The sequence below is a fragment of the Xenopus tropicalis genome, chromosome 7 (assembly GCF_000004195.4).
Source record: "Xenopus tropicalis strain Nigerian chromosome 7, UCB_Xtro_10.0, whole genome shotgun sequence".
NCBI lineage: Eukaryota > Metazoa > Chordata > Amphibia > Anura > Pipidae > Xenopus > Xenopus tropicalis.
The window spans coordinates 76,618,978-76,636,518 of record NC_030683.2 but is presented as its reverse complement, the minus strand read 5'-3'; the positions used below and the strand labels follow the sequence as shown (position 1 = coordinate 76,636,518).

Sequence of the window (17,541 nt, the reverse complement as noted above, 5' to 3'; positions counted from 1 at the left end):
GTAGTGGTATTTCACCGGCGGCGCCCTTTTGTGGCGAGCACGGGGGCCTCCCACTTATCCTACACCTCTCATGTCTCTTCACAGTTGCAGACTAGAGTCAAGCTTGGAGAGATGTCTAGCAGCATGAGAGCCCATACCCTTGGCTGTGGTTTTGCTAGATAGTAGATAGGGACAGTGGGAATCTCGTTCATCAGCCACCCCACCGAGCCCTGTACCCGCTGCTACGACCCCCCAGGAACGAGGTGAAGGGGGGGCCTGGAGGGGATGGCGTGGGGAAGAGGAGTGCACCACATCTGGGGCAATCCATGGTAAGGGCCCGGCGTGAATCCAGAGTCACCAATGCAGAGAGAGGACCCTGAACTATGAAGAATGTATGTGATATGTGCTTGCCAGTTAGAGCTTTTTCTGCAAGCACATATCAGAAACGTACTTGACAGGAAAAGCATTAAAAATGCAAAAGCTCTCTTAATTGTTATTTATTATTGTTACTCTTTACTACTGGGCTCCAGTCCTTAAGAAGGATATTAATGAGCTGGAGAGAGCGCAGAGACATGCAACTAAACTGGTTAAGGGGATGGAAGATTTAAACGATGAGGTTAGACTGTCGAGGTTGGGGTTGATTTCTCTGAAAAAGAGGCGCTTGCAACGGGACATGATTACTCTGTACAAGTACATTAGAGGGGGTTATAGGCAGATAGGGGGTGTTCTTTTTTCCCATAAAAACAATCAACGCACCAGAGGTCACCCCTTTAGATTAGAGGAATGGAGCTTCCATTTGAAGCAGCGTAGGTGGGTTTTCACGGTGAGGGCAGTGAGGTTGTGGAATGCCCTTCCTAGAGATGTGGTAATGGCAGATTCTATTAATGCCTTTAAGCCTGGATGAGTTCTTGAACAATCAGTATATCCAAGGCTATTGTGATACTAATATCTACAGTTAGTATTAGTGGTTGTATATATAGTTTATGTATGTGAGTGTATAAATTGGTAGGTGTGGGTTGTGTGTGCTGGGATTACTTGGATGGGTTGAATTCGATGGATGGTCTTTTTTCAAGCCTATGTAACTATGTAACTATTGTCTACCACTTCCACAAATAAATAAAAAATATCCATCCCATAAAAATATTGCAGTACTCTATAGAATGGGAAGAGCCCTTACACATGTATAACACTTTATAGATTATATAGTTCACCCCCTCAGCCAATATTATATACGTATCTAATGCAATCGTATGTACCTTATGCAGTGTATTCAATAAAATAATAAAGTTCAATGTGCTGTACTAGGTGATTGCTGGACCTTAAGTATGATCATATATGATAACTCCATTGAGCATAGACCAGTCCGATAAATTGCAACATTTTATGATCATTAGAAAATTACTGATGTTGAGCTACCAAAAATGGAGTATGCACAGAGGAATGTCCATTTCAATTTTTGCTTAATATAATAAATATAAATGGACACCCTAAATTTTGTATGATCTGTGATGTTTCTTACCAATAGCATTTTCAGGTGTAATTAAAGCTAGGGGTACTCAAAGAATTGACTTACTCTCTAAGAAACCAGCTCTTCCATTCTGGAAAGATATAAAGTAATATATAGACCCTGGCATCCATTACAGATGAATCAGAAATTGCAACCTTGGGTGACAGATTCACCAATGAAGGCTTATAAGTGGGCCACCAGCTTAAGGGACGAATTGGTCCATGCACTGAGTAAACCCCCCAAGGTATATGGCTGAGTGGTGCCACAGGGATGTACACTATACATTTTGATGTATAGTGCCTATGAACCATTGTGTAGGAGAGACAGCCAGAGCTTTGACATCTGGGATTGGAGAGCATAGAAGTGATGTAAGTTTGGGAAAAAGTACATCTCCAATAGCAAGACACTTTATACAACAAAAATATCAAGTGAGACAATTGTGTTTATTGTCAGGGAATTAATTTTGAAAGAATGTGAGCTGAAGTGGATTTAAAAATTAAATACCTTCTCTCCCAAAGGTTTGAATGAGGCTAGGGTACAATCATTGTTTTTTAATGACCTCAACCTTGTATGAGAAATGGGATTTTTTTTTTTTATTATTTATCTTCACAGATTTCCCAGATGCTTGGTTGTAGATTGATCTTAGTTGGGGAATATATTTGATTGTGATACTGCTGGACAGATATGATGGATTTGAACTGTTATTTCTTTGAGGTGTGGCACTGTCACTTTAATATACCTAGCAATATGCACTGTCACTTTAAGAAGCAAAGCAAGAAGTACTGTCACTTTAAGAAGCAAAGCAAGATGCACTGAATGGTTTCGATATAGATTGTACATGATGCACTGTCATATTAAGCAAAGCAAGATGTACTGTCACTTTAAACAAAGAGATGCACTGTGTTTTGCAAGAAGATGTCCCTTTTATAGATTTTTCTATTTAGAAAAAGTGTTGCTCTTTAAAAGGCAAAAATTAGAGAATTATTGTTAATATTACCTGTATACAATAACAACCAATATGTAGCATTTAAAATTTATTCTTTGTTAACATTGTTTATATATATTATTCTGTTTAACTGAACTACTTTGACTGTTGTGCTATAGCTAAACATTGAGGATCATCTGTAGTAGTGTGTCTGCATTAGAACTGTTGCTGTGATACAGCTTGGTTAAACTAGCCAGATCTTCTGTGTTTCTTAAGGGTGACATATATGCTGAAGTGACATCATGTACCTGGACGTGAAGCACGGCAGTGGATGGCTGGGTCTATTCTAACAGGGTATTTATATAGTTGGCAACCTCTTATACACTAGAATTCCACTTGAGAATAGCTTTTGGGAGTGTGGCCACAAAGTGGACATGGCCATGCTATACACAGTCAATCTTTTTGTCCCTTATTATCATTTTCAAATGTTGGGAGGTATGGTTTTTCCAACCTTTAATCCCTTTAGTTTCCTCAAGAGGATATTTGGCCAGCCTGAATTGGGCCTACATTACAGATGGGAGCAGAAGTACAGTTTATCCCTCGGCAGTTCAATATTTGGGGTGTGAGGATTACTCTAGGTTATATAAGAGAAGCCCACATATGCTCAGCCACTTATAATTTCCTCACCTGCTGAAGGGGATGGTGTGTGTGTGCTAAAGGGCTTAAAACAGAGATAGGTTCCAGTAGGTAAAGTAAGTGGCAGGAAAAAATTGTAATAGGAGGCTAGCAGGGGTTAGTACCCTGCGGTGTCAGATACAGCAGATAGGCTCAGGGATAGATAGATAGATAGATAGATGATAGATAGATAGATAGATAGATAGATATGTGAACGCTACACTGGTTTTTGTGTAATTACTAACTGATGTGAGAAAGTGCTTAAGGTATTTGCCTATTTGATATTGTACATCAAAGACAGCACCCACCATTCTAAAACATGTATACCAGTGCTGTCCAACTTCTGTGGTACTTCTGCCTACCTTGTGGAGGGTCAATAATAGAGGCCAGTTTTGACCACTCCCCCTTTTAAACCACACCAACTTCAAACCACATCCATGTTATCACAAGAACTTTTAAAACTATACCCACATTAATGGTTGTAGTGCAGCAAAAACCCAAATGTTTGATGCTCACTGCAGGAATATCACCCTTCATTCATATGTGAAAGAATTATATAATGTCATAATAAAACACACACTTAAATCCATATGCCTCCTTCTCCCCTGTGGATAGCACAACGACCCCCAGCATGTAATTACACATCTTAGGGACTATATCATGACTATTTCCAAATGCTAACAAATTTCCAGAACAAACTCCTGCCAGGTTCACCTCCCACAGGCAGCATTGGCCCGCTGGCCGCCAGTTGGAGAGCACTGATCTATACAATAATTTTTTTTAACAAACCACTGGGCACCCAAGGTAGTTCAAAGATGATTTATGATACAATCCGAATCAATAACTATATCTTTTCGTGTGACAATGTAATTAAGTAAATAAATAAATATGGGAGCATATTATGAAGGCAAATCAGATGGTTAGGTACCCACATCACTGGTACACTAAACTAAGATTTTAGAGCATTGCCAAATTATCACTGGGAAGGCAAAAAGTCGAAAGCAAAGTACAGTACAATGCAGAGTAAATCTAAAGCAGTCCAATTCAAGCATCAAAATCACAAAAGCACTTTAGCTTGCAATACAATGAAACATATGAAGTTCATACTTAGCATCTACATTAGCAAATAAACATTGCAAATCCATAAGTGGGCATAAACCACTATGCTCTTTACATATAGAAAGTGTATGAATAACCATAAGAAAGCTTTTATGGCTGCCCTAGCTACTGGGAGCAACCAATACCTAAACACTGGCTGTGGGCAAAATATTCCATGCCACAATGCTGACATATAATTATTGATCATGTACTCACACTTACACACTTATTATGTTGGGTTGAAAAACCCAACATACGGTTCTTCGACTTCAGCTTATTCTTCTGCTTCTTCTTCTTCTTAGCGCCCCCCCATATTCTAAACGTTACTCCTCCTACAGTTTTAGGGATACAACACCCAAACTCTCCACACTTCTTCGCCCTATAGCGGAGCAGGTTGCTTGTGCTTTTCTAAGCGATCCTGCCCCCCATCTTTTTGTGGTGCTGCTCCAAACACCCCATTTTTTCCATTGACTTTGACAGGGAAGATTTTCAAACTGTGGCCACACTTACAGCTTTGAAGCTATACTCCCCAAACTTGAATAACATAATCATGGGGTCACCCCAAGTGAAATAGCAACATTTGTTGGATGGGGTCATCCAACAACAGCCAATCAAATTCCCCTCCCCCCTAGAGAAATTGAAACTGCTGCCAATTTTACAGCTTTGAGGCTACACTCGCCAAACTTGAATCACATAGTCATGGGGTCAGCCTGAATGAAAATATGATGATTGTTGGATGTCCAAAAGACCAAATAGATTTTACCTATTGACTTGGTGGAAATTAAACCTGCTGCCATTCTCACAGTAATAACACCAGGGTCCCCAAACTTTGTAGGGTTAGGCACCAGGTAACTGTGGTTCAAGGTTAAGAAATGTGTCGGAGTCACCAGCCAATCAGAGTTTAGCTATTGACTTTCAGTGGGGAAATTCAACCTGCTGCCATTCTCACAGTATTAACCCCAGGGTCCCCAAACTTTTCACAGTTGGTCACTAGGGCAGATTTAATCTTGAAAAAGTGGGCAGAGCTGCCAACAGCCAATCAGATTTCACCTATTGAATTTTGTTGGTTTGATGCCAGGGTTCCCAAACACTGGGTGACTATGTACTCAAAGTTAGAAAAAGTGGGTGGGGCTGCCAAAAGCCAATCACATTTTTTATTGTTTTCAGTGGGGAAATTTTAACTGATGCCATTCTCACATGTTTAATGTCAGGGTCCCCAAAATTTGCACAGTTTGTCACTGGGTGACTATGTTCCAAGTTTGTTCCAAGTATGTTCCAATCAGATTTCACCTATAGACTTCATATGTTTAAATTTAAACTGATTCCACGCTTTAAATATTAATTACCTATGGTCCCCAAAATTTGCAGAGCTAGTCACCAGGTAACTGCAGTTCAGAGTCAGAAAAAGTGGGTGGAGCCACCAACAGCCAATCAGATTTTAAATATTGATTTTCAATGGGAAAATTCAACCTGCTGCCATTCTCACAGTATTAACACCAGGGTCACTAGGGGACTGCATTTTTAGGTTTGAAAAAGTGGGTGGAGCTGCCAACAGCCAATCAGAATTCAGCTATTTATTTTTTTTTATTTAAAATGCTGTCTTTCTCACACTATTTATGTCAGGGTTCCCAAACTTTACACAGTAAGTCACTGGCTGACTATGTATGTGGGGTTAGAACAAGTGGGTGGAGCAACTAACAGCCAATTCATTTTCACCCATTAAATTTCATTGGTTTATATTTAAACTAAGTATTAGTTTAAGAATTAAGTATTAATTTCAGGGTTGTTACACTTCCAAAGATAGTCACTGGGTATGGCCATTCAAAGAAAAAAGTTTGCAGAGCCACCAATAGCCATTTACTTTCAATGGTGAAGTGTAAAATGCTGTCAGTCTCATTATATTATAGTCACTTACAGTGAGCTGCTGTTTGTATTTATCCTTTGGTATAGTCCTCAGGACCAGTGTCAGACTGACCCTCCAGGATACAAGGAAAACTCCTGGTGAGCCCTCTTGCTTCTAACTATTTAGCCTATTTCATGGTCATTCCCTATTTTTGTATGGGAACAAGGAAGCTTGATAATGGAAGAACAGAGTATAGTATGTAAAGAAAAGAGACTATGATAATAAAGAGTTTGAGGGAGGAGAGGAGGGATTTTCTGGTGGGCCCTTGTCATCTCAGCCTGACACTGCTCAGGACAGATGGTGAACATGGCATCTGACTTACTCTCTGGTGCTTAGTTGCCATGTTTAGGGAATTGTGGGTGGTGATAGCTGAACCATCTGCTATCCTAGGTGCTGGTTTTTCAGCTACTATTGAAGCTTTAGACAGATAGAACACAAGTATTTTTTTCAAGCTTCTTTTTAGTCTTAGACTACTCCTGCATCCATTTTTTTAACTGAAAAAGTCTGACAGCCCAAAACGACTCTATTGAGGTTAACAGACTAAAATGGCAGGTATGCATTGCGCACTTCTTAGCTAGTGTTTTTCAACAGTTTTTCAGGCACCTCTTAGCTAACATCATCTTTTTAAGAATAAGCTTGACACAGGCCTGTTTAAACAGAGAGGGGAAAGTTCCAGAAGTTAGAGGAGAATTGAAGATGCGAGTAAGAGCTGAAGTAAGTTCAGCAGCACAGTGCTTAAGCAGTGAAGAAGGCATAGGGTCAAAAGAGCAAGCTGTGAACAGAGATGACAAGAAAAGCTGGGAGACTTCAGTGGCTGTTACAGGATGGAAAAAATTAAGGCATGCAGAAAGGGGGCTGGTTAGTGTTAATAGTGGTGGGAATCTGATTGTGGATAGACTCTACTTTGTTTTTAAAGAAATCAACACTGAGGTCCGGGGGGTGTGAGAGAAAGAGAGTGCAACCTCAATGTTGATATCATTCTGCAAAACAACAGAAAAATTGCGAAACAGTGAAAACTTTTCTTGAACTGCCCGAAATAAAAAGTTGTCATTTCGCATATTTACAAAACTACTAGCTTTTTCCAACTTAGCCACCCTAATGTTAATGTATGGATAATTAATATTAATAACAACTTAACCTAGTTGTGAAGCCTCCTCTATTTGCAATAGTAGCTGGGCCTTATCCTCCTCACTTATGCGAGGTGGTTTATAGCATACACCAATGATATCTTTTTTTGTATCCTTTAGTCCTGTTGAAATGTCCTGGTAATTTCTTTAGCACATGGCTTTAAATATGACTTTACATAAAGACAACCCCCTCCACCCTTTTTAATCCATCTGTCCCTCGTCGCGATTTTTTTCATATTGAGCAATTGTAAACGGCGGAAAAAACAATCCAAATTTTTTGCGGTGGCGACGAAAAAATCGCGCAAAATACGAAAAAATTGCGACTAAAAAGTCGCAAAAATACCAATCATTACGAAAAAAACGCATTCGGACGCTTTCGATTCACTAAAGGACAAAAAAATGAGTGATATTTATAGCATGCATTAAAAATATTATCACTTCTTATATTTTGAGAATTAACGATCGATTCACTAAAAGGACACTTGTCTGAATTAAGAAGCGATCTTATTGAAGCAATGACAGATTTTTAAGCGATATTTTAAAGCATGCAATATATTTAGGCGTTATTTCGTAGCACGCAATATTAGCACATGCTTTTATGCATGTAACCATTACTTTCTGAAAATTACCATTGCCCTGAAAACTTTTCACAAAAGTTTCACAGCAATTATCGCCACATTTTATGCTTTTAACACTTCAAATATGTTTGTGAATTATGCGTAAGTATTATTTCTATTCGATAATTACCTCAATGCGATGGAAATAATGCTTTGCGATCATCAGGATTTTTGCGAATGCAATTTAAGTAGTAACGCATGCGAAATTACTTTGATGAATCGGTACTTAATTATCGAACACTTTTTAACGTATAAAACTATGCGTTAAGAGTTAACGACCTTTAGTGACTTCTATGTGACTTTTCTTTATACTTTGTAATGAGTCAAAGTGCAAAACATCATCTTTGCTTTGATCTTTATATTAACCTTAAAGGAGAAAGAAAGGTAAAAACTAAGTAAGCTTTATCAGAAAGGTCTATGTAAATATGGCCATAAGCACTCACAGAAATGCTGCACTGACTTCTCTCAAAAAAGATTAGTTGTGTCTGTAATTCCTGTGCCAGAGACACGCAGCTTTCTGTTTTGTGCTCTTTCCTGCTCCCACCTCCCTCAAGAATGCTAAGAACTCACCCCCCCTTAGGAATGTGGATCTGAGCCAATCAGCAGGAATCTGACTCATAGTCTTACTAACTGAGCATGTTCACTTGGTCTGCATGTCTGTGCAGAAGTGAGGCATTATGGGAACTTTCAGCGCAGTGTTTTTTCTTCCTGTTTGGCTTCAGATCTTCTGAACAAGTGAAATATGGGGAGACTTGAGGGGCACTATTGAGACAACTGAAGGTATGCCTGCAGCTTGAGATTAACTCTTTACTTGCCTTTCCTTCTCCTTTAATCCCAGCAGCAAAACTTGGTTGCATCGGGCCTCCCTGCAAAAAGGTCTTTTAAGAGGGCCCAACATTACCAGCCCCTTCTCCACCATTCAACCCCCCCGGCCCTGACCATACCTACCATCCCCAACCATGCTGCTATATTTAAGCTAGGAGAGGGGTTGAGAAGGGGGGGACTAAGGTACAGTAGGCCCCGCAGCCTGGGCCCCCCTGTGAATGCAGGGACGATTCTGCCCCATAGTTTGTAATGTCATCATGATGTATTTCAAAACATACATTAACCCTTTCACTGCCAGCCGATTTGTTCCAAAAGTGAACATCTACTGCCAAGCTGTTTTTAGACATTTTGCACTCATTACATTTTTTGCTTCGGTTTCTTGACAAGAAAACCTACATGAAATAAAGCATGTTATATATCGTTTTTTATGGAACGAATTGGGCTTGAACATTATAATAAAATGTTGTACTTTTTCTGGAGATTTAACACATTTTTTGAGTGAAATATGTTAAAAAAATTGAAATAAAGAAAAAAGTATTTTTATTTTGTGTTTTTTTTCCAAGAACGATTACATTAACTTACAAAAATTTTACTGTTTGTAAAAGCCCCGATTCTGCTGAATCCAACAATACCAAATATGTATTGATAACCGACTTTTCTTGTCCAGAAGACACCCCAATAATAAAACAGCGTTTTGTGCAATTTTACATCGAAAAAAAGTGAAAAGGCCATCTCTATTTTAACATGGCATATCTTATGACAGAAGTGGAATATCCCCATAAGTCACACATTTTTAGAAACTGCACACCTCTATATTTTTAGTTGTGGTGTAGTTTTTGCTCTAAATGTAGCTCCTGTCATACAGATAGCGTAAAAACATATACCATATTTTAATTTTTTAATTTTTTTTCTGAAACACTATCACAGTCACAAAGTCCAAAGTAAATTTGAGAATTAAACACCAATGAAAATTTTCAAATGAAGGCAGGTTATGAAAGAACAAGTTATCCCGAGTAAAACGATATGCCACATGCATGGGTGCACCTAAAGACATGGCCTCCAAACAGCCCAAAACAGGGGCAATGCATAAGGGCAATTTCAGCTGGAAAGTTTGGAGCTGCGCTCTAAGTGCACACCATGCAGTTTTTCAGTCTAAACACCCCCTTACTTGTGAAATACCCCCACAAACTATATGTTTTCTGAAAGTGCACATCTATAGCTATTCAGCAGCACCATTCTTGATTTCCTGCATGCAGAATTGTGGACGCAGTTCTCCATAGAAGTTTGCGGTTTAGCCTGAAATAAAGAAAAAAAAGATCCAAAGTTAGATTTCTCCCTGAAATTGCAATAACAACTAAAAAAACCTGCCCAATTTAGCCCCAAAATATATTCTATTTACCTTTATCTGTTTAGTTGAACATCTTTTGACTGTATAGCTTCATCTGTATTCCTGCGAATCTTTGGGTGATGCGGGGAGGTGGTGAAAGGGAGTCATTGCCCCCACCGAGTAATGACAACCGGCGGGGGCAAGAGAAGGGAGCACGGGCTAGGGTTAGGCAGGAGAGGTTTCTGCCTGGCTCCCCCAATTGTTGCACCCTAGGCAGGTGCCTCTTCTGCCTACCCCTAGTTCCGGCTCTGGCATTAGCTAAAGCATACCTCTCAACATTTGAAAAATGAAAAGAGGGACAAAAAGATTTGGTGCACGCAGCGCGGCAATTTTTTGTGCATGCCCACTTTTGTGGCCCCAATTACCACACCCCATTTTTAAAAAAAAAAAAAAAATACTCCTTATATATAGTTGAAATGGCGGGATCAGACGCAAATGTGCTATACCCTCATACTGTACTATCTAATAAAAATATAGAGAGAAGGCAGTCAGTTATAAGTGAGTTATAACTATGTACCAGTTTTGCCCCCATACACAATACACCCATAGAAAGTGCACGCAAAGACAGTACCCCCATACACATTGCCCCCATAGACAATACCCCCATACACAGTGCCCCCAATTGCCCCCATACACAGTGCCCCCATACACAGTGCCCCTCCATACACAGTGCCGTAATCTATTACGGAAATGCAGGACATTCATTGAACTATCCAGAACAGCAGGATGCGCTATAAAAAGCGGGACAGTTGGGGGTATGGATAAAGAGGTGACATGAAATAATGAATTATTGCATAAGTTGCATAGCACCACAATTCTGAAAAAAGCTGAATGCCTGCACCAAGAACAAAATATATATTGCCCAAAATAAAGGCCTCAATATCTGCATTGAAAGCTGAGCTAATGAGTTGTGAATTTGCCAGTTTCTCTCCAACCAAAAGAGCTATGCCATCAGAACAATACTATTACTCATAATAAGGAGAAAGACTACAATTAGCATAAGTGTTGAAATGTAAACTCCCATCTACCAACAAACTATAACTTTCTTTTCACTACTGCAAACAAAGACCCTAACTGTGCAAAAATAATAAAAAAAAAATATTCCATGGAGACCTAATACTGTACACTAGTAAAACCTAAAATGTCACCCAGAAATACATATAGCCGTAGCAACTGCCCTGAAAGGGTAGCTTATATGGTGTCAGTAAAAAAAAACCCTTGTGGCATCAGCAGGTGAGATGAAATCATCCGCAGGCAAGATGAAACATCATGATCATCATGCACCACAAATTTTTAGGGGCCCAGTCCATCATGCAACACCTCAGTTGGCTATACATAACCTAACATAACATTTTAGGTAAGGAAACACCCAAACTAACCACGACATAAAATTCTGACCTGAATACATAAACCATAAGGTTACTATATTAATTTTGCACAAAGCGGGATGCCAATAATTATTATAAATTCCATCAGTGCACAACAATTTATTACCCTTTCAATAGTGCAGCCGAGTATGGTATATTTCAAAACATGGTTTGAAACATAACCCGGGGTTGCGAGGGCACTTAGGGCAGTAGTACCGTGTATCTCGTCTTATACCCCTTTTGCGGCACACTCTGCAAGCTTTCTGGGCAAACACTTTTCCAGGTGTGGGTGGAAGCGTATCAATAAAATGCTTCCCAATCAATCGGGCCACATTGTCACTAGGGGGCATCTCAGGCACAGTCTCCTCTACACCACTAAACAACAGGGCAGGGATTATCTGCAGCTGGTATTTATAGTAGGATAATTTGCGGCCTGGTACTGCTGCCTTATATACAATGTATGAATTTCGAAGGGCCATTTGAATCAAGTATATACCAACTTATTTGTACCAGGCCTTAGTTTTTTGAGTGGTGTTGTAGTAATGTTGGAGTTGATCAGTTCTGTCAACACCACCCATGTACCTGCTGTATTCCCTGCAACAGAGAGGTTTTGTTTTAGGGGGCCTACCAACTCTCTGTACCACAGTTACTGACTCATTGTGGATAGTCGTCAGCATGAATACATTTTTTGTGTCATAATAATTTATGGCAAGGAGCTCATCATTTCTTAGGGCATAAACTTCTCCACGATTAAGTTTTTTGCTGATCAGATCCCTGGGCAATCCCTTTCGGGTACGATTTATAGTGCCACAGGCTGGGGTGTCTAAACAATATAGGGCAGTGAACAAGGGGATACTAGAGTAAAAGTTATCCCCATATAAGTGGTAACCTTGGCCCAAAAGTGGAGAGATGAGCTCCCATACAATTTTGCCACTGACAGTCAAATCAACGGGACAACCAGGGGGGTCTAATTGGGAGTCCTTGCCTTCATAAATCATGAAATAACTGGTGTACCCCGAAATGCTTTCGCACAGTTTGTAAAATTTGACCACCACACCGCTCAGACAGGCTATTTATAAGGGGCCTCAATTTATGCAGCCTGTCATGGCCGGGCACATCAGGGGGTACAGCCGTTGCATTGTTATTGAAATGCAGAAACCGGAGCAGTAGCTGATACCGGTTTCTCGGCATGGTGGCAGAAAAAACAGGGATAGACAACACAGTAGTGGTATCCCAGTAGGACTCCAAAGAATTTGCTTTTATGAGACCCATAGCTAAAGTCCCAAGAACTTTTTCATTTCGGCAATGTCAGTGGGATGCCATGCCTGCGCTCGAGCATACCTAGGTAGGGGATTATGGGTAAGGTATTGCTCGGCGTATAAATTTGTATAGAGGACCATATCCTGTAGGATGGCCTCAGTGATATACAATTGAAAAAATCAATAGGCTCAAAATTCCTAGTGTCCACCTTAACACCAGCGACTGAAGTAAAAGGGGGGATCTCAGGGGGAAAATTACAAGGAGGCCTCCACGCAGGCTCTCCTCCAGCTGCAGCATCAGCCCTATCACCCTCTTCCTCATTTTGCACACTCTCCTCTACCTCCATGGGCTCCTCAAGAGCACTAACCGTGCTACTACTACACCATGACTCCTCAGTAGAGTACTCACTCTCTGAACCAGGGGGCACATACTCGGAATCAGAGTCACTGAACTCCTCCGAGCTAGAGGCCATGCACAGTGCAGCAGCCTCTTCAACCGAGTACAACTTTCTGGCCATGTTGCCAACAAAATATTTTCAAACTAATATAACACCCTAGTCCAAAATCACAAAAAATCAAGTAAATCAGAATATGATCAGAAGCCAGAAAAATCTAACAGCTATGCAAAGATAAACTACTGCAACACAGGCAAGGCAGACACTAGAAAAAAAAAAACAGGTAAGATCTGGCTAAGAAAAAAAGCAGCTTTGGTTTCAACCCCCCCCCCTCTAAACTCCCTTGAACTCCTGAACTCCCTAAAAAAATACAACCAAGAACAATCAGGAACAATCCAGAACAAGCAAAAAAAAGCAAAAGCCAGTAGATGCAACACACAAATAAAAAAAGCAACACACAAATAAAAATGCAATAAAATCACTGAATATACAAAAAAGTGATTATGACCTAATTACTATTGAAATAAAACACAAGCAAAATTCTGTAAATACAACCAAGATCAATAAGCAAGAACAGTAAATGAACAGCAACACAAATCTAAAATGCAATGAAACCACTGAAAAATGCAAAATCAAGGTAACCGAAGCAATATAACTAATCAAAGTACAACGCAGAACTGAAAACTCACAAAATCACTGAACTATGCAAGAAAAATGTGATTATGCCGTGTGACTTGTGTTCAGGCTACCTGATCACTTGTCACACTGCAAAATCAAGGTAACACAAGCAATATAACTAATCAAAGTATAACACAAAACTGAAAACTCACAAAACCACTGAAAAACGCAAGAAAAATGTGATTATGCTGTGTGACTTGCGTTCAGGCTACCTGATCACTTGTCACACTGCAAAATCAAGGTAACACAAGCAATATAACTAATCAAAGTATAACACAAAACTGAAAACTCACAAAACCACTGAAAAACACAAGAAAAATGTGATTATGCCGTGTGACTTGCATTCAGGCTACCTGATCACTTGTCACACTGCAAAATCAAGGTAACACAAGCAATATAACTAATCAAAGTATAACACAAAACTGAAAACTCACAAAACCACTGAAAAACGCAAGAAAAATGTGATTATGCTGTGTGACTTGCATTCAGGCTACCTGATCACTTGTCACACTGCAAAATCAAGGTAACACAAGCAATATAACTAATCAAAGTATAACACAAAACTGAAAACTCACAAAACCACTGAAAAACACAAGAAAAATGTGATTATGCTGTGTGACTTGCGTTCAGGCTACCTGATCACTTGTCACACTGCAAAATCAAGGTAACACAAGCAATATAACTAATCAAAGTATAACACAAAACTGAAAACTCACAAAACCACTGAAAAACACAAGAAAAATGTGATTATGCCGTGTGACTTGCGTTCAGGCTACCTGATCACTTGTCACACTGCAAAATCAAGGTAACACAAGCAATATAACTAATCAAAGTATAACACAAAACTGAAAACTCACAAAACCACTGAAAAACGCAAGAAAATGTGATTATGCTGTGTGACTTGCATTCAGGCTACCTGATCACTTGTCACACTGCAAAATCAAGATAACAGTAATAACAGTATATATATAATATAACAGAAATAAAAGTATAACACAGAACTTGTAAGAGTAAAAACAAGAGAGTAAAACAAGTAATAAAACAGAAATAAAGCACAATGCAGAACTGAAAAAGCAATGAAACTAATAAAATCAATAATATAAAATAAAACTGATGAAACAGTGATTAGTGTGTAAAGGCTAAAAATGGAAAATAAAGGCAAAGTAAAAAATATGTATGTGTGTACACTTGCAAAAGGAGTGTGTGTATGTGTGTGAGTGTGTGTATATGTGTGTGTAAGTGTATGCCTGTGCAAAAAAAGTTAAAAAAAAGTGGAAACTGCAAAAAAAAATAAAATCAGCAAAAAAAGCTTACAATTAGTGTGATGTGTAAATGGTGCAAAATTGGTACCTGGGGCAGGCAAGGCAGATCTCAAAGGCAGGCAGGCAGATCTCTGGTGCTGGAAGACCGCAGGGGGATGCAGGCAGGCTCCAAGAGGCTCCATGATGCTGCAAGAGTGAAGGGGGCAGCACCAGGGGCAGAATTAAATACCCCAAGCAGCAGGCACGTCCTGATGACGTTGCTGCGACTTGCGGTCACACAGAGGCGATTGGAGGGGGCCCAGGAGGGAGCAGCCCAGGTAAGCTTATTGCCTAGGGGGTTTTTGGCCTGGCAGTGCGTCTCTGCACTCGGATCGATCGGCGAGTGCAGAGAACGCGCTGTCTTTATGGGAAACATAGCTTCTACGTGTTTGGCATACAACAACTTTTTATGCCAGCATGTAGAAGCTACGTGCTTGGCAGGGAAAGGGTTAATCCTTACTGATATATATATAAACACTTTTGTGCCTCTCATCAACAGAAGCACTCAACCTCAGGCAATCACTTCTGAACTTTGCTGGTTGCCTCCCCTCTATACTCCTCTGTCTTTGGGAGATCTCCTCCACTCATTTGGCTTTAAATATCTGTATGCTGATGATATCCAAATAAGGGTCACATTTATCAAAGTTATTTTTTTCTAACTTTGCAAACATTTTGTACTGACCACGATAATATTGCTAAAATAGTATAAAAACTACGAACATTTTGGAATTCATTAACACTTTGGTTAAGCTTTTATCGGGACTTTAATTTCAGCAGGTTTGATCTGTCGAGGGCCATTCAGTCATATGTAAGACTGCATAAGCCCGAAATGTATGTGTTAAATGGGAAAATAGTCCAAAAAAGTGAATTATCATTGTGAGCCTGTCTTTTTACTACATGCCTTTCAAAGGGAAGTTAAACCAATGAGTGATTTTGCTATCATACACGCCTTTCAAGGGAAAGTTGAACCAAAGAGTGATTTTCTGCTACACGCCTTTCAAGGGGAAATTAAACCAAAGAGTGATTTTGCAGGAACCATGCTATACTAGATCTAGTGATCTCTAATGACCCAGAATGTATAGCAAATGTGCAAGTGGTTGAACCCCTGGGTAATAGTGACCATAATGTTATTTCATTTGATGTTTGGTGCAGGAAACAAATTTACACGGGGGCAACAAAGACACTGAATTTTAGGAAGGCAAATTTTAGCTCCTTAAGGGCAGCGCTTCAGGGCATAGATTGGGGCATTATGTTTTCTGATAAAAACACAGAGCAGAAATGGTTGTCATTTAAAATGATATTAAATCATTACTGTTCTCAATTCATTCCATTAATAAGAAAAAGTAGAAGTGTTAAGAATCACCCTATGTGGCTTAACTCTGAGGTAAAAAAGTTAATAGGGAAAAAAAGGAAAGCTTTTAAGAAATATAAGTCAGAGGGGACAGTAGATGCGTTTAATGATTATAAACACTATAACAAGTGTTGTAAAACAGCAATCCGGAAGGCAAAGATAGAAAATGAGGAGCGCATTGCGGCCGAGGCCAAGACTAACCCCAAAAAGTTTTTTAAGTATATTAATAGTAAAAAGATGCAGGTTGAGGGCGTGGCCCCATTGAGTTATAATAACAATATGGTTACAGCGGATACAGAAAAGGCAGATGTGCTTAACCAGTTCTTTTCTTCTGTGTATACAGTAGAGGAGCCAGAGGGCCAAGTCCCACTCAATAGCTGCACTGTTGCCTCAGCTCCAACTACACAGTGGTTGGCACAGAATATGGTGCTTAAAGGGTTACACACGATAAATGTAAACAAGGCACCTGGGCCAGATGGAATACACCCTCGGGTACTGAGAGAGAGCTAGGGGCAGAATTGCAGTGGCCCTTGTTTCTGATATTCTCAGACTCTCTTTCATCAGGTATGGTACCTAGGGATTGGAAGAAGGCCAATGTAATTCCCATATTTAAAAAGGGAGTAAGATCTCAGCCTGGCAATTATAGGCCTGTAAGTTTGACATCCGTGGTGGGCAAGTTATTTGAAGGCTTGTTAAGGGATCACATTCAAAATTATGTAGTGGAGAATGCCATTATGAGCAGTAATCAGCATGGCTTTATGAAGGACAGGTCATGTCAGACCAATTTAATTGCTTTTTATGATGAGGTAAGTAAGAAGCTGGACAGTGGGGATGCAGTAGATATCATCTATTTGGATTTTGCCAAAGCATTTGATACCATTCCCCACAAACGACTGCTTTCTAAGCTAAGGTCTATTGGTCTTAGTGAAGTCGTTTGCACATGGATAGAAAACTGGCTACAGGATCGGGTACAGAGGGTGGTTGTTAATGGTACATTCTCTACTTGGAATAAGGTCCTCAGTGGGGTCCCTCAGGGTTCTGTACTGGGTCCACTTTTGTTTAATTTGTTCATAAATGACTTAGGGGAGGGTATTATGAGTAATGTATCAGTGTTTGCAGATGACACAAAATTCTGCAGACCAGTAAA

At 39.8% G+C, this 17,541-nt stretch overlaps 1 long non-coding RNA gene across 1 annotated transcript; it reads right to left on the bottom strand.

Moving 5' to 3' along the window:
- Nucleotides 1-17,295, bottom strand: LOC116412031. Its single transcript, XR_004223485.1, has 4 exons — nt 17,286-17,295; nt 12,477-12,479; nt 2,046-2,051; nt 1-102 (listed from the first exon to the last, which is right to left on the bottom strand). It is a non-coding gene; the product is annotated as an uncharacterized LOC116412031 (long non-coding RNA).
- Between the last annotated feature and the right edge of the window lie 246 nt (nt 17,296-17,541).